Source organism: Chamaea fasciata, unplaced genomic scaffold (genome assembly GCF_029207755.1).
Source record: "Chamaea fasciata isolate MVZ Bird 193981 ecotype frontalis unplaced genomic scaffold, bChaFas1.0.hap1 SCAF_21, whole genome shotgun sequence".
NCBI classification, from domain to species: Eukaryota; Metazoa; Chordata; class Aves; order Passeriformes; family Sylviidae; genus Chamaea; species Chamaea fasciata.
The window spans coordinates 1,270,319-1,291,502 of NW_027094106.1; the positions used below are offsets into that span (position 1 = coordinate 1,270,319).

Sequence of the window (21,184 nt, forward strand, 5' to 3'; positions counted from 1 at the left end):
GCTGCTTATCACAGGCTTGGTACAAAAAGATCCCAGAAATGCCACATGTAGACAACAAAAACCTCAGCAATTACCAAGGCATACTTGGACAACAGGTACTAATGACATTTGAAAATCTAAGAAGTCTGATTTTACAGTCCCTAAGTGGAAATTTGCTGTCTGACAGCTTTCCCTCTTTGCTTCTGTACAAGAACCGGGCACATTGTTTATCATTATAAAGTACCAGTTTTTTTAAGCAAGGAGATTGCATCTTTTTGAACAATGAAGTTCCAAGATGTTCAAGTGGAAATCAAACTCCTTCCCCCGCTGAGCACCACTGCTGACTCCCTTTACCACTGCTGCACACCAGGCTACAAAACCAGCCAAAACCCCAAAACCTAACAAAAAATCAAACGCCACCCTAAATAATCAACGTGCTCCTGACCACCTCACCTCCAAACCCTGAGAAGATTTTGGACCCTTTGGACATCCCAGATCTTTCAGTTCAGTTCCTCTTGGAGGTCTGCATGTTCCAGCTCTCAGTTTTTACACCTCAGGAAAGCTCAGCTGCCTTTGCCCCTTTCCCTGCACAGGAGGCACTGAGTTGGTGTCAGTCCCCCCACCTGGCTCTGGGATCTCTTGGAAACACCGTGCCCAGTGTCCCTTTGGAAGGTCCCATCAGCAAGGTCCCACCCAGCTGCACCAAGTGCAGTTCAAACCATTTAAAGGGCAGAAACACCACACAAGAATCTCTTCTCAAAATCCAAACCTGCTTCTCCTGTGGCCCCTAAGAGAGATGTTCTCTCTGACTCCAGTTTCCTCCAGAGTGAAGCTTTTAAAACTGCCTTCCCCTCTTCCAGAAGTCCAGGTGAAACCCCATGCCCATGCAGCCCCAGCGTGCACAGCTCAGGGACATCCCAGTGGCTCTGACCCTTTGGAAGTGGCTGCATCCAGCCTTTCTCCTCACCAAGATGAGGTGCTTGAGTCATTTGGTGTCTCTTTGTCCATTCCACGGCTGCAGAAGGTTGTGAATTCTCGTTACCATGCACCCAAGGCAAGGCTGAGTGCTCTGGCAGGCAGCAGGGGCCGCAGGCAGCAGTGGGCCCAGCCCTGGGGAATTGCAGGAACTTTACAGGAGCTCCATCGGAGCAAGAGGGAGGGGATCAAAAGGTTCAGTGATGCAGAAGCTCCATATGCAATAGCACAAATTGTCAGTCCACGCGTATTAGGAAAAACATCCAGTTAATTAATTTCCTCAAGAAAAGATGATTTCCAGGGCTTTTCAGGGCCTGGCACTCTCGGAGCTCCACTCCCACAACAGACGGGCACAGAACACGCTTGGTTTGCACACAAGGGCCCATCTGTTCCATCTCCCACAACTGCATCCAAGAGCTCCACGGGCTGGATTTGCACTGCCACCCCCACGGGAATGTCTTTATCCTGTGGCACAGACGAGCTTGTCTCAAAAAGGACACTGTCATCATCACTGCACAACTGTTTGTGTGTTTTCCCTCCCTGGGGCTGAGCCCTGCCAGCTCCCCAGCCCTGAGGACAGGAACTCTGGGCATTCAGCAGCAGCTTCATTTGTCCAGGGCCATCCACACGGAGCAACTGATAACAGGAATGCTTTAGGCTCCAAAGCCCAGGCTTAAATCCTTGTATTTTATAATCTCACCACAAAGCAGAGCAACTGAACTGAGTGATGGGGAGAAGCAAAGGACCTGCTGACCCACAGCAAGGGTTCAGACGTGGGGGTTCTTCATCCAGATGTGTGTCACAGCCTAGGAGAGACCTCACCAGTGCCTCAGAGTCCAGCTGTGACACGTCCCACAGTGCCCTGGCTACCTTTGATTCCAGACTGCGGTGCTGGCACTGCAGGCTGAGGGCCAAAGACACTTGGAAAAGGGCTCCCAGCCACCCAAAGCCATCATCCACAGCACACTGCCTTCAGCTCCAGGCAAGAGGCTACAACCCTAACATCTAAGCTCTCGGTCACCGCCACACAGAAGACAGCTCTACAACAACAAAGGACAAACCAGTTTTCAGCTTTGATTCTCTTCGTAGGTATTCCCCAGTCTGTGCCAATCCCCAAGTCCTGTTTTCAGGACAGCCTTTCCCAGAGTTAATCCTGACATGGGCTAGAGTCACCTCTTCCCTCTCTCCTCTCAAGGGGCTCCTGGTAAGTGGAAAACATCTTGTTTTGGGAACTGGCAAACTTTGGATATTTGGGCAATTTCCTGCCTTTCCCAGCCTCTCCTTTCCCTCACAGCCAGTGAAGCTGAGCATCTTTCTGGACCCTTCTCTGGGCAGGGCAGCCACTGCCAGTGTTAACAGTGTTTTGCCTGCAGATGTTTTCACCCGGTGCAAGCTCATTGCATCCCACCAGGACGCTCCTGAATGCGCAGAGCTACAGAGCTTCCCTGCAGGAATTGCTGCTTCCCATTCCATCTTCCTGCGGGCTCTGACAGCCCTGGCAGGTTCACACCAGACTGATGAGCAGACAAAAGCTCCACCCTGGGAGCAGCAGGGGTTATCTCTGCATCCGGGAGCATCAATCCTCTGCAGCTCAGGCTGGGGCTGGCTCGTGCAGAGGCTCTGCTGCCCCAGGAGGGGCTCAGAGTGACAACCTGGCCCTGATCACCACCTGGCAGCACAGGGACTGGGGCCAGCACCGAGGGCAGAGAGTCCCCAGTGCTGAATCTCCACCCTGACGCTCCAGTCACGGGCATCAAACACTCCCCTGCACTTCACACCCCTCTGACAGACCACCCAGGGCTATGCCTGAACAACTTCATTGGTATTTCTTAATTACATAATTCTCTAAGTGCTCTGCAAAAATTAGATTTTTAATAGAACTTGTTTTACTGTTCAATCAGATGACAAAATGTCTAGGGAAAGCATTGTCTTGTTTGCTCTCCAACAGTTGAAAAGATTAAAGTGAGCTTTTAAAAATATTATATCAAAATAAATCTTTCTGAAAGGAATCATTAAATTCCTCCCATAGACAGCACTTGTTCTAATGCCACAGAAGAAGGCTGTAAAAGGTTTTCCATTTCTGTTTGGGTTGTTTACACTCCCCAGCGTCAGGACACGCAGATCTGAAGTGCATCCTATCGACACACACATTAAATACAACTGTTCCCAAAAATAAATCACAGCTTTGCTGCTCTCTGGCATCAGCAACAGAGTCCAGCATACGGGGCTGGAAAAGCTGCAAGGATCACTGAGCAAGAGGAAGAGCTGAGGATGGAGACTTGCACAAGGGCAGACCTGCAAAATTCTGCCCAGAGAGAGCTTCCAAACTTCCACAAGGTGCACACCCAGAGAAAAGGGGGGAATCCCTCTGCAACCTCACTGACCAAAGGTAAGACACATCCTTGGGGGTGCAGGGTCACAGCAGCTCCTAAGAACTCCAGAAATCCTGATGGTGACAACACTAATGGCCTGGAGATCCACAAGTGGCTCAAGTCTGTCATTATAGGCTCAGGGCTGTGAGTTTGCTCTGATTTCCTGAGACACTGAGACTCTACAGACCCTGTTAAACAGTAGAAGGACTTGGAACATCTTCCAGCCTTTCCTTCTGGACAGGAAAGATGGTGGGACAAGGAGGACTTGGAAGCACTGGAGCCATTCAGGTTCATCTCTGTGAGACAATCTCCTGTCCACCTAATCCCTGCACCACTTTAAGAGCAGGAATTAACAGTGATTCTGCATCACCACCAGGAGTTACAGACACAGGAACGTCTTTGAATGCCCAGCAATTACTGGTGCCATTTTGCCAATGTCTGGCCCAAACATGCCCTCCTTATTTCAGGCTCCTTTCCCACCCAGACCACTGGGAGCAGCTCTGGGCAGCTGCAGTTAAAACCAGAGAGAGAGAAAAAATGTAGCAACACAAAGCAAGAGGATTGCAAAGATTTTAAAAATGTATTTTTATAGATGAGAAAATAAACTGGGACTCTGCACCCTGGGAAAAAGGCAGGTGAGCTTGAGGACAGGTGAACTCTGCGATGCTGAATAGAAACAAACCCCCTCAAGACGCAGCTCCTCATTGCACCTCCCCAGAAGTTCACACATTTTCACAGAATCCCAGAATAGCCGGGGTTGGAAGGGGCCTCTGGAGACCGCCCAGAGCAGGTGACACAGGAACACATCCAGGTGGGTTTGGAATGTCTCCAAAGACTCCACAACCTCCCTGGGCAGCTGTTCCAGGGCTCTGCTACCCTCCACGGAAAGAAGTTCTTCATCCTCTTGAGGTTTCCTCTCTGCATTGAGTCAATAAAGTTATTTTTAATAAATGTTACTTAAAGCAGGCCACAGATTTCCTCCAGACTTCACGGATTTGCTGTTCCTAGTGAAGGATGGGAGTTTAGAGGAGCTGAGATTGGACTCCGAGAAACAGAAATGTTATTAAAAAGCAACAGGGGACAGTAATTGCACAGAACAAAGTTGTTACAGGAGCACTAATGCCCCGAGGTGGCTGTGAACACGCTTTTTTTCACCTCCTCGTCAGTGCTTAATTTTTAACTTAGTTCCCAGACCCTGCCGAATTCCTGACGGGCTTTGTTAACTCAGCATAGGGCTCCAGTGAAAGCTGAGCTGCCTACAGGGCAGGCAGGCAAAGACAACCAGAGACACGGTGTACCTAATAAATGTTTGTCCCTCTGCAGGGTAGGCTAAGAAAACTTTTCGTGCCTTCTCTGCCTAAATGAACAAATATCTTCATCCCTACATAAACACGATCAGCTCAGAGCAGACTGTCCCAGCCAGCAGCTCCAACCAACAGCGCGGGCACTCAGGACATCACCCTGGAATTGAAGGAGTGTCCAGCAGTTCCAGACCTGTGAAAGCTCAGATCATCACAGTTTCTTGCAGTGCCTGAGCTGCACCAACTCCGGATTTAGAAATTATTTTGCAGGTGATGCAAGTGGAGCTACGACACGAGCCTGGGAAGCAGCACTGGCAGGGCACAGCAGCTCTCAGCACCTGAGAGAGGGGTGGGCACAAAACCACTGGGACAAGGTATGCTCGTAGGGTACTAAGGATACACTTCCATGGCTGCTGTGACCATGGTCACTCCCATCCAGATGCATACCAGCCAGCCTGGAAGGTGTCTCTGCCCTGGGCAGGGCTGAAGGGCTTTAAGTCCCTTTGGCCCCAAACCCCGCTGTGACGATTCTGTGACACAATGACTTTACCCCAAGGCCAACGGCCAGGGACAGCACTGGCCCTGCAGACACTGTTCTGCAGGGTCGGGTCCCCCCTAGGGTGGCACCTGACCCCAGCCAGACACAGGTTATCACTGAGAGAGCCCATTTTAAAGAGGAGAGCCCACAAAGCCCACGCCCACCCAGGCAGCGTTCATACGATGGCACACACGTGACTCCCCGTGTCACCTGGCTGCCGAACCAGGAGTGTGCAAAACCAGGAGCAAATACACCTCACCACCCACCTGCTGCTCCAGCCCATCCCCAGGGCATCCCTGGATCTCCAGAGCCCTTTGGCAATTCCCCACAAGGATGTTCCTGTGCCCTGAACGTGACACTCGAGACCCCAGAGGGAGGCACCTGCTCCCCCTCGTTGAAGTGAGGCAACCTGGCGGATTTCCCACGATGTGAAGGCAGGATGAACATTCCCAAAAGCCCCGAAGTGTGACCAGTGCACCTCCCCAGAGCCACCAACAGCGGGCTGGGCAGACACAGGAGATCCCTGTAGGACAAAGTGCTCGCTCAGCTCCACGTTCTCTGTCGCTGTCAGGTGAGGGCTCAGCCAGGGGAGCTGACACAGACACTTGGAGATCATATAAATAAAGAAAGAGCCCCCTTCCAGCCCTGCTCGCTCCCCCTTTCCCTTTAAGTAGGTCACTCTGCCTGCTATGGAAATCAGCTCATCTTCAAAGCAGGTTTGTTCGTCTCCTTATCTCCTTAATGTAAGGAAAGTGCAGCACATTGTCAGAGCAAAGGGTGATTACAGACTAATTTGATTTATTTCTGTCACGGGTATAAATATGGAAGTGTCTGTACTTGCCAGAAAAACCAACTTGAGGCACAGAAACGAAGGACAGCTGGAGGGTGTCTGCCCTCCAGGTAGTTCTGAATGTGGCCCACAGCTACAAGCCCATGTCCCTGACAGGTAACACAATGCAAGTGGAATACAAAGGCTCTTCGTGACCTAGCAAGGGGAAGAAAGAAGAAGAAAAAAAAAATCTCTTGAATTAGACTGAAAAAGCTCAAGGGACCCACATGAGAGAAGCCCAGCTTATACCAATTTCAGCCTGAAAATTAGGCCCTGCCTTTTTATAACGTTAGCCTAGCACTGAGCTTTCCAATTCGTACTGGCAATTAATAAAGCTCAGGAGCAAAGCCTCATCCTAACCCTGCTGAAGTCCCTGCAGAGAGCAGAGCTTACACCTGCAATGCTGGAACCAGTTCCTTGGGTTTTCCCAGCCTCCTCACAAGAAGGGATGCAGGCAGGGCCCACTCCTCAGAAAAATGTAAAGGTTGGGCTGTAGGGTTTTAAACCCCACCAGTGGTTTCACAGAATCCTGGAACGGTTTGCGTTGGAAGGGACCTCAGAGCCCACCCAGGTGTACCAGGGACACCTCCCACTGTCCCAGGCTGCTCCAGCCCCAGTGTCCAGCCTGGCCTTGGGTACTGCCAGGGATCCAGGGGCAGCCACAGCTGCTCTGGGCACCCTGTGCCAGGGCCTGCCCACCCTCCCAGGGAACAATTCCTGCCCAATCTCCCATCCAGCCCTGCCCCCTGGCAGTGGGAAGCCATTCCCTGTGTCCTTCCCTCCATCCCTTGTCCCCAGTCCCTCTCCAGCTCTCCTGGAGCCCCTTTAGGCTCTGGCAGGGACTCTGAGCTCTCTCTCGAGCCTTCTCCTCTCCAGGTGAACACCCCCAGTTCTCCTAGCATGGTTCCACAGAACAGGCAATATTCAAGGAATAAGGAAATCCCTGAGCTGTGTCCATGCACCCACAGAACATGTTCCTGCTGCTCCCAATTCCAGCCCTGGTCACTGGACAGGTGACAAGGGACACCTGGGGAGCTGAGCTCTGCTCCAGGGCTGGGCACCCCAGGCTGCTCCCACCCAGCTCCTTTTGGGAAGCTCTGGAGGCCTGGCAGGACTGAGTGTGTGGAGTGCAGGGAATGTAACCAAAGGCAGGAAAAGGAATCCTAGGGCTCACAGGAGGCAAAAACTGGAAAGGTTTTTTTGCAGTAACATCTAAAGAACGAGTCAAAGAAAATGAACCACAAAAATTTCATTATTACTTGAATGCCCCTATCAGCAATTTTGTTTTAAAAAATAAACTAAAAATCAGCATTTTAGAACTCAAGTAAAAAGGAAGTTCCTTAGACTGGAAAAGCTTTTGCCTTATGCACCTCTGAAGATAATCGCCTGTAGTAGCTCCTGACACAGCACATGAGCAAACTTCTCCTCGCTCCCAATTGTGCAACTTCAGCCTGTTCTTTTGCTCCACTGATCCAGGCAGAAGACTCCTGGATCAGCTTTTTTTTTCCTCCCTCCTCAACTTCCTGAGTTTCAACTCTTAAGGCCAAGGCTCAGCACGGAGGTGTGAAAAATTCCAAGGAAGGAGCAGGCAAGAAAGGGAAAATCTCTCTTCCTGTTTTAAGGCTTTTGGAAGAGGGAGAGAGAGGTGGGGCTGCAGGTCAGATTCTGCCTCCAAGAGCAGCAGCATTTTGCCCTCTGGACTGCAAAGAGGGAGCCTGGAGCTAAAAGCAGCAGGAAATGAGCTCAGCTCAAGGTGCCCACAGCAGGTGTGTGCAGGATCAACGCTCAGCACGAGGTCCTGCACCACATTCCCCCCAAGGCACCACAGCCCCTTCTGCCAAGTCAAGGAATTATTTCACAGGCTGTCAAGTGGAGAGAGCGTGTTCCAAGTTTTCACTCACACTCAAGCTTCCTTCAGAGTTTAAGGTTTTAGTTCAAGAGTCCACCCAACCCCAAAGCTCTGCCCTGGGCCAAGCTCATCAGCCCTGTTACTGCCTGGGCACACCTGCCAAAAGCTAAATTAAAAAAAACCCACCCCATAATTGCAATAGGCCTGGAGGCTTCTGAATTTGGAAGGAGCATGATTAATAATAATATGTATGATTTCATAGTAGGCAGAAATACAGAAAATAGACAGCACTGTGCCTTAAGCCCCAGAATCAACTGGGATTTTGGCAGCACATGCTGGAGAAGATAGTAGCAGCTGTCAAGTCACAGCTGGAGTTGCCTCTGGTGAAGGTGATTGAGAAATGGGATTAAGAAAAAAACCAACACAAGTAAAATACAAGGTAAAACAACATGCAAAGGGAACTGACAGCTGAGGTAACAGGCTTGCCTTGCTTGCAGAGCATCCCAATAGTTCTGAGCTGCTCATTTCCTTTCTCCATCAAGTAGAGCCCCAGCCTAACTCCCACTTTATGAGTGGGATATTTCTATCACTTCTCTGGCATTCTCAGCTCTGCTGTGCAGGGAGGTCACTCTCACAATAAGGCTGCGGTGGGGTGACCCCGGCTGGGCACCCTGTGCCCACCAAGCCCCTCTGTCACTGCCCTGCTCCGCTGGCCAGGGGAGACAGGACACGGGGAAAGGCTCTGCTGGGAGAAGGGCAGGGAGGGATCCCTCACCAGCTGCTGCCACGGGCAGACACACTCAGCTGCAGGAAATCAGGTTAATTTATCACCCATCAAATCACAGTAGGAAACTGAGAAATAAACCCAAACCTTAAAACACCTTCTCCAAACCCCTCCCTTCTTCCCAGGCTCTACTTCACTCCTGGTTTGTTCTCCCTCCTCCCCCTCAGTACCTCAGGGGGATGGGAATGGGGCTGTGGTCAGTCCATCACACACAGTTGGCCCTGCTGCTCCTTCCTCCAGAGGCCTTGGACTCCTCACACTGCCCCTTGCTCCAGCCTGGGATTCCTCCCAGGGAGAGTTCTCCAGAAACTGCTCCAGGGATCCCTTTATCCATGGCCTCAGTCCTTCCATGGCCTCAGTCCTTCCATGGGCTCAGTCCTGCAGGAACTGCCCCAGTGTGGATCCCTTTGTCCATGGGCTCAGTCCTGCAGGAACTGCCCCAGTGTGGATCCCTTTATCCATGGGCTCAGTCCTGCAGGAACTGCCCCAGTGTGGATCCCTTTGTCCATGGGCTCAGTCCTGCAGGAGCTGCCCCAGTGTGGGTCCCTTTGTCCATGGGCTCAGTCCTGCAGGAACTGCCCCAGTGTGGATCCCTTTGTCCGTGGGCTCAGTCCTGCAGGAACTGCCCCAGTGTGGATCCCTTTATCCATGGGCTCAGTCCTGCAGGAGCTGCCCCAGTGTGGGTCCCTCCCATGGGGTCACGAGTCCTTCCAGCAAACCTGTTCCAGGTGGGCTCCTCTCTCCATGAATCCACAGGCCCTGCCAGGACCCTGCTCCAGCAGGGGCTTCCCATGGGATCACAGCTCTCCCAGGCATCTCCTGCTCTGTCCTGACCTCCTCCTGGGGCTGCAGGGGGATCTCTGCTCCCCCACGGATCTCCCGGGAGCCGCCGGGCAGTGGCTGCTCTTGGCTCCCTGGGACATGGGGGAAGCTTCCAGCAGCTCCCCACAGAAGCCAGCCCTGCAGGCCCCTGCTACCCAAACCTTGCCCTACAAACCCCACCCAAAGGTCAGTGTCCTCTGCTGGGCCCTAAATGAGGTCACCTGTCCCATCCCACTGTCCCCTGGAGCAGCAAAATGGGCCATGAACAAACCACTCTGATCTTTTCATTCCCACGGTCTCCTTGTGAAGCTGATGCCCAGGCTGTGACCTCTCAAACAGAGAGGCTGTGACCAGGCTGTGACCTCTCAAACATTTCCCCTATCATAAAACTGCCTGAAACCCCCCAGGATTAAAAAATAAACAAATAGAGCAGTCCATCCCAAATCGCAAAGGGTCCCAGAGCAGCCACCCCGGGCACACACACCCTCGATGACTCACAGGCGTTTACACCACAAAACAATGTTTCCAGAAAGCTTCTGTGTTCTCCAGCACTTGTCCTCTGCCTTATCTATTTCTGCTTCCACTGGAGGCCTGGACATCAAATACCTCCTCATAAAGAACTGCCTGAGGTGAGCTCTTCCTGCCAGCCTCCAAAAATCACTAATAACCCACAAGACTTCTTTAAAAAAAAAAAAAGTCACCAGCAGTTAGCTTGAAACTGAAACAGCTGCAGCATTTAAAACATCTACTGCAAATGCAAACTACTTCGGAACATCATAATTAGTAAATGGCAAATATTAGGAGTTAAGGGAAAAGGGATCGTTAAACCAGACTTTAATAGCCCAGCATCTCTTCCATTCCACGTGAAAACCCAGTCAGCACACACTTGCAGCATTAAACCCACATTAAGAAACAAACTGCTTCATTTCTGGAGTTGTAAAAACAAAGGTTAAATATCTGCTTCAGCACAAACCCTGTAATTTTTCCACAGCAACTGTATTGTTTTGCTTTGCACAGCTAATAATACCTGCCCTGCTTTGCACCCACTCATCTCCTGAGCGAGGCTCACGCTGCAATCACCAAACCAGAACAAACTTCCAAGGACTACATTTGCCATTAAGGCTTCTGGAAGCACCTCTCCTTTTAGTCATACTTCATTTATATCAAGTAGTGGGTTGAAAAGACACTTTTTTTTTTTTTTTTGCAGAGAGCCCTTTTTCCACTACCTGCAACAAAATAAGCAGCTGCACAACATTCAAATATTCCTGAAGCAAACCAGAGATGCCCCCAGGACTGCTGCTCCTTGCCTGGAGCCCCTGCCCCATCCCAGGCCCCATCCCTCCCTCTCAATTCCAAAGGTCCCCACCCATCTCAGCCTCCCCATCTCCCCCCTTCTTTGCTCCCATGATTTCTTAGCCCCATTTTTTTTGAGCTGCCCGTTCAACCACTCCACTCGTTTTCCCTTTACAGCCACTTTTGTCCCTCCACAGGGATAACGGGACCTGTTTTTGGTACATGGAACAGGGAATGGTCCCAGCCCCGAGGCTGCCAGAGCTCCAGGAGCTCCCAGGGATGCCCAGGGTGGGATTGTTGGGGGGTCTGTGCAGGGCCAGGGGCTGCACTGGATGATCCCCGTGGCCCCTTCCAGCTCAGGACATTCTGTGATTCTTCTCACACACCTTTTCCAGTAACGTGGACCAGATTGATGGCACTGAAGACAAACATGATCTTGAAAATATCTGACCATCTCAGTCTAACTGGAAAAATTATAAACAAATAAAAGCAGTTTGTTATGCTGGAAGAGTCTGGGCAGCCTCAGAATAAAATGATACCAGAGGTGTCTCCACCCAGGTCTGTAGCTTTGGAATGAATATGGGTATCCAAATCAAATTTCTTTGGAATTTCTGGAACTGGAGCTGGGTGTTTCTGGATATGCAGAACTGGCCATTCAAGGGAATTCCAGGTTTTTCCAAACAGCTGCACAAAGAGCATAGATTATGCTGAAGGCTTCCAATGGGGATGCGATATCCAAGTTCTGTTCCTTCCTGTCCTCTGTCCCCACTGCAGCCTGGCAGGCAGCTCTAATTTGCAAGGTGTGGTGCTGCTCCCAGATCAAGCAGACAGCATCAGTAGGAAGGACAATTCATGGAAGGGACACAGCATTAATTAGTACTTGGAAGTTGAGCAACTTACTAGGAAAAGACTGATAAAAGTGTAAAATCCCATTTTACTGCCGAGCTCCTTTCATGTCTGTCAGAATAATGATTAAAGTCCCCCAGAAAGTCAGAATTGATTCAGCGCTTGATCCAACGGCAACTCAAGTCAATACGACCTGGCCCCACAACACCTCCCATGTCAGGCACTGCAAAAGGCAGGAACTACCTCCAGACACTCCTGACAGGAGGTTTGAGGGGTGTCTGCACCCCCATAAACCACCTGCATGATGCACCTCACTCACTGTCCCCTCCTAACCCAGCACTGAGCAAAGAGCCTTAGATGTGAGTCATTCCCCTTTGTGCCAGAGAGAGCAGCTCCCTCCTCCCACAGGGTAAATCAATCATTTATTTCTCCAGAGACTGAAGGTTTGTTCCTTACCTCCACCTGAGGGGCCTGAAAACCAGACTGGCAGGGTCCACCCAGTCCCTTCATCCAAAGAGCCCCCGTCCCCACCAGCAGCATCTGCTACTCCAAACTGAAACTCGTGGTTAACCCCAGCTTCCCACAGCCAGGGGCCCTCGGTGTGTCCCTTTAATAACTGATTTATTAATTGCTGGGGTGTCCTGTGCAGGGCCATGGGTTGGGCTGGATGATCCTTGTGGGCCCCCTCCTGCTCAGGATATTCTATTATTTCATTTTCTAACATATCTTCCCTTCACCGTAATCATTATGCAATTAATTCAGATTTAAACCAAGAGGAGTTTGAAATCCAAAAGTGACAGGGAATTAACACAACTTAAGGTCTAATTCTCCCTCCTCCCAATCTTCTGCCTCATTCTGTATGATTTATATTAAGTGGTTTGGGGAAAGCCTGTTTCTCACTGGTTTATAAAACCAAATATCAGGGACAGGAACCAGTCAGGGCCACTGGGCAAGGTGCCAGGCTAAGGGAGAGGGAATCACTTCATCCAGGCTCCATCCCAGCCCTTGGAATGGATGCCCAGCAATTGTCCCTGCACAGGGGGCACAACTTCTGCCCTGGGCAGTGCCCAGCCCTCGACAGGCTGCCCAGGGAGGGGCTGGAGTCTCCTCAGCGGGGATATTGCAGAGCCCTCTGGACACAATCCTGTGCCCTGTGCTCTGGGATGGCCCTGCCTGAGCAGGACTGGCACCAGTGACCCTCTGGGGTCCCCTCCAGCCTGGCCCAGCCTGGGATTCCCCAGAGAGGAAGAAGCACACCCAGCACGTCTCCTGCCTCACTTTTTCTGTTCCTACCTCTCTGATGCCAGTTCCAAGTATCTTCAAATAACCAAAATTTGCCTGCAAGGTTTCCTTTGTTCTCATGTCATTCCCCACATAAAAACCTCATCTCTTCCTGTCCTTGAGGTCCCTTCAGTACTACATAAGGAAAGATAAATCCCTAACTTACATATTTTTTCTAATACTATTCTGTGTGACTGGCGGAGCATCACACAAAACATCCGAGTTAAAACTGAGCCCCAAGCCTTTCCTGCTGGATCCTGCTGCCCTCAGTGGTGACACCAGCCCCTCCTGAGGACAAGAGCAACAACTTCCAGCAAACTGAAATCCCACATTAGGGTGTTTGGGCTACACTTAGCAAAGGGCACGGCACGGCGTGGTTTACACCAGGATAATGGTTATTACTGTTATTGTCCTGTCAGTGCAAAGAGGAAATACTGAAATAAAATCCAGCAGAACAGGGGGTTTATGCTGCCAGCTATTTAAAGTATTCAGTGCTCCAGCCCATCTCTCTGAAGGCAGCAAATACTAAGAACACACAAAGGTCAACAAAAATTTAAAATCCAATAACGAAATATAAGCCAGCTTTAAAATTCATTAAACGGCTTTTCACTTTTTTATTCTCCTCCTCTGCTTTGTGTTTGTAAAGTGTGATCAAGCAACTGCTTTGGAAGAATTAGCAGTAATTTGGTGCAAACGTGAGTGCCCTCATGATTTCATTTAAAGTGTAATGTAGGCAAAGACCCAGAAAGAGATTTTAATTGTTATTTTAAAACTACCCTTCTCACTTTACCTCTATGCTGTGAGAACAGGCACAATCGCGGTGGGCCGTTACTCTGCCCAAAATACCGCATGAGCTAACGAAGATTAAAACTGAGGTTAAGTAAATTCTGACAACCAGCAGGTAAGAAACCTTGCTCGGCTGAGGCCCTGCAGCTCGAGGAAACACCCAGAATAATTCAGCTGGGGCTCTGCTGGTGTCTGCTCATCCACTGCTGCCTTCTCTCCTGTAATGGCTTTGTGCTTTCTGTGTCAGCACTTACACACCAAGGAATAGCAATCTGGATCTCCAGCGCCCACCAACACGGAAAGATCCTGCTGTTCCGTACAGGAGATGGGAACAAAGGAAGTCCTGGGTGCTGGGGGATGCAGCCAGAGCGATTAAGGATGCTCAGAGGCAGCACATGGCAGAGCCCAGCTCTTCCCAGCCTGAGCCTTCCCCTTCCAGAGCAAGGGAGGTGCTGGGGGCACTCACACCTCAAACCACGGGAAGGGACACAAGACCAAAGGGCTTTAAACTGACAAAGAGCAGAGTTACACGGATATTGGGAAGGAATTCTTCACTCTCACTCTGGCACAGGGTGCCCAGAGAAGCTGTGGCTGCCCCTGGATCCCTGGAAGTGTCCAAGGCCAGGCTGGACGGGGCTTGGAACCCCCTGGGATAGCAGAAAGTGACCCTGTCCATGGCAGGGGTGGGACTGGACGGGATTTGAGGTCCTTTCCAACCCAACCCAGTCTGTGATTCTATTTCCACTTGCACATAATAAGGGTACTAAAGGGGAGAGGGACTAAGGATTCCCCTTCCCTCCTTCCTTCCTGAGCATCCCATGCTGACACATCACACCGGTGGTTTTAAAGCCCAGGAATTAAATTCTCATGTGCACCACAGCACACCAGCTGTGAGGGAAGATGTGCTGATTGACTGTGTATGCCACAGCCCCAGAGCTCCAAAGATCTCTCATTTTCCCTGTCAGCAGGAACAGTGGTGCTCCTGCACACCAGCAGCGGTTGCAGAGCCCAGGGAGATCCCTATTTTTAACAAATCCATTAAAGCTGAGTTCTCGGATTACTCCCACAGTAATGCTGTCGGTGTTTCCTGTTCCAAGGCAGAACAAGTGCTGGGACATGGCAGACAGCCCTTGGCATCACTCTCTGGGGTATCAGGGATCAGAGTGAGTCCCAGGGAGGAATCCCTGGGAGGGCAGGATCACAGAACTGGGATTCATTACACAGCGAGCGCCGAGTATCAGATTTTAAAAAGGAAAACGCAAACTGTGATTTTCATCCAACTCACCAGGAATTCTCTTCCTTTTTCAGACAAATTTGCATCCCCCCAAGGACCCGAGCAGCAGAGCCCTGAGCTGCACCCAGAGCAGGCTGTGATGGCTCAGCACAGCCCTCTCCTCACAGTTTTATGTCTCGTTGCATCATTCCTGCATTATTTTTAGATAACCGTCAGGGGATGTCAGAATGTGGGTCGATAGCTATTAGATTTATGGGCAGAAATAGCAAGGCTTGTAGCTATAAGGTGTAAAGCATTCAACAACTTCTAGAACAAATCTGACCATGGGGACTGGGGGCTGGAAAATACATTTGCTTGTACTCCCAGAACTGTTTAGGAAAAATAATCTCCGTGCTGCTCGGGTACATTTCTGGAGTTGAATCACTGCTGTTGACTCACAGGAGGGTCAATATTCTGAGTATTCAGCTCGAACAGCCCTTTGCAGACTTTGATAAGGACATCTTACCAAAAATAAGCCTCCCTTTTAAATGTAATCTATCAGCATGCAGAATGCCCTCAGCTACACCCCACAGCTCAGGCGTGCCTGAGGAGCTGGGAACTGGCAGCCTGCCAGCAACATCTGGAGCAGATGTTCCATTTTAGGCAAAGATTAGTGGCATGAATCACAAAATCAGTAAAACCTCCTTGGTTACCTGAGCAGGCTCATTTCCCTTTGCTGTTGTGCCCTGTTAACAGGTGGGTTTCTCACAGGCTGCATTTTCCGATCAGCAACACCCGTGCTCTCTGCCAGGAGTGGATAAGGAGGGAGGATAGCCTGGAATGCATCAGAAGATCCCCCAGAATCCAAGCACATGGACAGCACATGCCTAAAGCCAACTTCATCCATCGGTCCTGCCCGGCCGAGAGGGGAGATGTCCAAGACAGGAAGCACAGGACTGCTCCTCAGCAATTCCTACTGCCAACCCAAAGGGTTTGGGGTATCCAGGATGCTTTGGGAGCCCAGCAGGGGAGAACACCATGGGCAGAGTTCTGGACAGGCAGCTGGAAGCCTACTGAAACTCTAGATGCCCATGCTTCTCCAAATAAATCCAACTCCAAGTGTCTCTCCCTGGAGACACCTGGGGACACTCCTGATCCAGACTGAGGCTCACAAGCAGGACTGTTATTACAGAATCACAGCACCTCTCTGGGTGTTTTGTATCCCTGGGGAGACATTTCTCCTAGCTGCAAAACTAAACAGGCAGTGTAAATCTAACGTAGCTTTGTGAATTCTACCAGCCAGGGAAGGTTGTTTCTCCATAAAGGGAGGCCTGAATTAATATGCAAAACTAAACCACCACAGTTGTCACTGTATTCTGGTCACTGCTGTTGCATCCCATGAATCCTGCGTTGTCTCTGCACGACAAATGTGTTACTGGCTTATTACTCATTCACTGTCAATGTCAGGGAATATTTGGATCATGATGCCAAACAACCATCAAACCCCACAATTATCTATCAGTTCCTTGTCAGATGGGTTGCAAACTAAATGTCACATTAATGTCTGAGCTTCCAGATGCTTCTAAATGTCTGTCTTAAGCTTCACCTTTTAACTCTATTATTTCTCTAAGAAGTATTTTCTTTATTCATTCCTTGATAAGTATCTAACCCAATTCTCAGAAACCTGCTAAGAATAATTTACAGGCAGCAGCGTTCAGGTGCCTTGAGCCCATGCAGACCTCTCTCCTGCTGTGGGGAAGTTTAGGCTGAGAATTTCTAAAAGCAAGTACTGAATGCATAATTTTCATTATTCCTAATAAAGAATATGGCAATCAAATCTGTTGGGTATATCCTAAATGTTAAAGAGGCAATTTTCACCAAGTCGCTATATAATATGTAAAGGCCATCCTACACAATACAGTTATTTCTCACTTCAGAAACATCCTGGCAGTGGGACAGACAGGGAAGCAGCATCCCAGCTGCTGTGTGACAACCATCAGTTAACACAGCAGCCCCATCCCCATCGTGTATCTCTTATCTCCACATCATCATTTCTTATATCAAAGGATTTCACCCACCAAGGCTCTGCTCGTATAAAGAACTATTTCAGCTCAATAACATCATTAAAGTTTGGGCCCTTCTGCCTACAAACAGCTTTTTCCTCCTCCCAGTTATTTACACTTAGTTATTTATCCTAATCAGGGAATTTCTCAGCATTTAAGTTAATATATTACCTACCCATTAAACCCTTAATATTACTAGTCTGTGGGTGTAGTGCTATTACATCCTCCTAAACACTGATAAAACCACTTTTAATCTGCCTTATTTACATATATAATTTCTATACTCAGTGGTTAGCTAAGTTTGTAATGTGTTTGGAGGATGATAAGTGTTAGAGAAGATAAGCATTATCTTATCCTTATGGGAAGCAAATCCACGTATCTCCAAAGTGTTCTAAGTTAATTAAGTGCCACTTTACAAGGATAGCAACACCATGCTGAGGGCTGTGGTTCAGTGTCAGCCTCCATGTCCATATGCAACCCTCCCAAAGTTAATTTCCTAATTGGATAAGCAGATGAGAGCACAGCCAGAACACAGGAGGCTGCTGGCATGCACTTGGCCATACCTCAGCATGTTCACATTATTCCATGTGCAAAAGCACAGATGCAGGCTGCTTTAAAAAATGAACACGGGCTTATTTCACCCCCAAGGAATGTAAAGTTCCTTTTCAGCATTAACATTTGGTAAAAGCAGCAGTTTAATCTGTGTATTTCTTTAGCTCAGGGGAAGAAAGGGTGTACAGAGGGTGAACCTCTCTGTTCACCCCGATTCTGGCCAGCTCCACTTCAGCATTCCATCATCACTGCTCTCTCTTTTACAACAATTTGCGGATAGCTTTAATTGTCCCTGATCTTATACATCAGGTTGGACAGGGCTTGGAGCACCCTGGGATAGTAGGTGTCCCTGCCCATGGCAGAGGGCTGGAACCGGGTGGTCTTTAAGTCCCTTCTAACCCAAATCATTCTGTGGTTCCACGACCTGTTGAGAGACTACAGAATAAAATTTAACAGAAGAGCTCTGGATGAGTCAGCAATGCCCTTCCACTCTCTGTCTTACCAGTATTTAGCCTGAAGTTCAGAATTTCTGTTCTGTTTTTCCACGCTGCTCAGGTAGATGCCACATCATTCCTGTGACGTTGGCTTCCAGGCGGCCGAGCACTTACTGGAATCAGCTGCTGCTTGGAATCCATCCCTATCCACCAGGATCCAAAGCACCAGAGAGGGAGTTTCCAGCCTTCACACTGCTTGGAGGCTTTAATCCAAGAGCCAGACCCCAGCTGGACACAGAGCCTGGAAGGTGGAGGCTGGGAGGCTCCTCAGGCCCCCAGTGAACAGCACAGGTGACCTGCTCACATCTCTTCCAGATGCTCAGACATGGCAGGTACAGGGGATGGCTCCCCACACCCAAACCCAGGGTTTATGGAGAGTTCTCTCCCTCCTGCAATCCCTGTTTTCCAGTGGCAGCACCATTTACTGACCCATCCCACTGAAAGGCTCTCACAGTACCTTTGGACACTGGACACAAACACCAGCTTTCCTCAAGCCATGTCACCCACCCTCCAGCCACTGGAGCTTGGCCCACCTTTGCTGTCTCCGGGTCCTATAAATGCCCAAGTTCTCAAATTCCTCATAGTCATCAATGGGTTCCTACGTTAGCCCCAGAGGAATGGGATGAGCTAATGGGAAGACTTTGCCCAGGACTTCCCAGGAAGCGGCACACAGCTCCTGAAAATGCTGAATGCTCCCTTCAGCTTCTCACCTGGTCACATAGCACAGAAACCCTCTCTTTGTAAACAGAGACAAACTGAAAAGTTCATTTGTGCAAATCTCCATAAAGTTGGAAATAATCTGGATCACAATTTGTACTTATGTAAATGTCAGCACACAAGCCTGAAACAACAGGCTTGGATCAAAAAGACAAGTTGTAGTTAACACCCAGAGAAGAACAAACATGTTCCTTTCTGACCTTCATTAGCTTTCTCTGTTCATGTGCTGGACAGGAGAATTCTATCCATAAAAGACACTGCAGAAATTAAAAATCCTCTGAACTCCCAGATCAGACCAAGCCCTCCATTCCAAAGGGCAACTTCGGACCTCTGTGTGTGGGAGCCATCAATTACAGGTCACAAAGAGCAAAGCCCACACAACCTGTGCAATGAGTTAAAGAGCAATAATCAACTTTTAGAAAGAACAAAGCAAATTTACAGACTGGTCCACCTTTGGGACAGCTCTTCTTGCCCAGAGAGGAGTAAGAGAGAGCCTGGTATTATTTCCAGAATGGCATGGCAGAGAAACACCATTCAGACAGAAGGATTGTGTCAAATCCCTCCTTTCCCAGAGCCAAAGCAGTGATGTTTAGCTTGTTTTTTATGGCCAACCTTTACAGAGATAAATAAATACACACACATAAAACATGAGGGCTGCTGTACCACCGAGAGCTGTTATTTCCAATATGCTTTACACTACATGACTCACAAAGCAAACCCACAGCAATGGTATGATCAGATTGCTCATTTCATCTGTACAGAATGGAGCTTTTGAAGACATTCAGGTTTTTAAAGATGGCTTCAACTCCCACTGAAATAAAGCCAAGTCCTATAATGCAGGAGAAATCCATAGCCGGCTGTACCCAGACTGGGTTGCAGCTTCTCTCTTTGGCCAAACACTTCCCAATGCTCTGTGAGGTGCAGGCTTTCCACTTGCCACCCTATGGATACTTTATTCCATGATTTTAGCTGCTAAAGCACAGGTCAGAATTCAAATGAATCACGACCTTTCAGAACCAAAAGAGAAATCTCATCTCTCAGTGGGCCGTTGTGCAGGGAGCTTGGCCCAGAGCTAAGGTGGGGGTTGTGAAGCACCAGCACAAAACTACCTGCACGAAAATCAAAGAGAAGTGGAGAGCTCCTTTTTGCACACTTCCAGCAGGCAGGAGATTTCCGGTGTTCCTCAAGTGCCCAGGGTGAACGCTGATCCAGGCACAGAAAATTCCTGGCAGGGAAGCAAATCCAGCTGCTCCTCATCCTCAGTCCCAGGGGCTGTCCCAGCGCCTGAGCGTTTCCTTTCAGTGCTGGTGGGTGGGGATGGGACTCACCTGGCCCCCCACACCTTGCTGTAAACCCCAGCCCAGCTGAAGGACAGCCCACAGCCACCCCTCAGAGCACTGAGCACGCTGAGCTTCTCTCCAAACCACAAGTACCAAATATACATTGACCCACAGTTACATAAGCGCTGTGCCAGAGCTATTTTTTAGCAAGACTGATCAGCGCTGCTATAAATCACCCCAGGACGCAGAGGCCAGACAAGATGTCACATTTATGTGCTCAGCTTTCTGCCTGCCCTGAGAAAACGTTTGTGATATGCCAACATATCTATTCCCTCTCTGCCTCCCCTGGTGTGTAGGTGCATGACTGCCGCTCAGCACTGAGCAGGCTCCAGACAGCGCTCAGTGCCCACGGCAGCCTGGGGACAGCACTGAGCTGTCCCTGCCCCTGCAGCTCCTTTCACCAGCCCCAACCACTGCCAAGAGCAGCCCCCGGGGCAGCACAGAACGGGCAGCCCCACGTTAACCTCCACAGAAGGGCAGCAAGTGATAACCCCGGCTCACCCTCTGTCTGCAGGGAGAGCAGACTGCTGCATGATCACTTGTCCTGTCCTAGTCCAGTGTCGGGAAATAAGGGCACTTATCTTGAGCTGCAGTTATTGCCCAAATAACTGCATAAATCCTCCCGGAAACTTCTGCCCTAGCAGGATCCAGGAGCAGGCAATTTCACAGTTTGATTGCAAATAACATTCAACTTTCTACCTTATTCCTCGATATTCTTAACGCTTCTCTGTTTACCGCTCACCAGTGCCACTTCAGCATCTCGTGGTGCCAGGCACAGGCAGGACAGGTTTCTCATGCAAGTGTACAAAGCAGGAATATCAGGAACACTTTCCTCCTCAGCTGAGTGCTCCAGCGCTGTCTCCAAAGCCACTGCCCGAGCCAAGTGCTCTGGGAAAGCCACAGTGCATCCCTGCACCTGCCTCTCCTCCTGGGTGCAAAGTGACACCAGCTAGAGCCCAGGCTCAGCACAGAGACACAGCACACACCAGCTCCTGGTTCAGCACAGCACAGAACGGGGCAGGAGCTCCATATTCCAAACTCGGAGAAGGAATCACACTGACACTGCCAGGAACACCAGCTCTGCTCATTCCGACACACAGAAACTTGCAGGGATTGAAGCTACAGAGACTGGAAGCAATAAGCAAGACCC

At 49.7% G+C, this 21,184-nt stretch overlaps 1 protein-coding gene across 1 annotated transcript in view; it reads right to left on the bottom strand.

Moving 5' to 3' along the window:
• The window catches only part of GALNT17 (polypeptide N-acetylgalactosaminyltransferase 17), a 199,352-nt gene that overhangs the window by 176,955 nt on the left and 1,213 nt on the right, over positions 1-21,184 (bottom strand). The gene's annotated exons all lie outside the window — the stretch shown is intronic.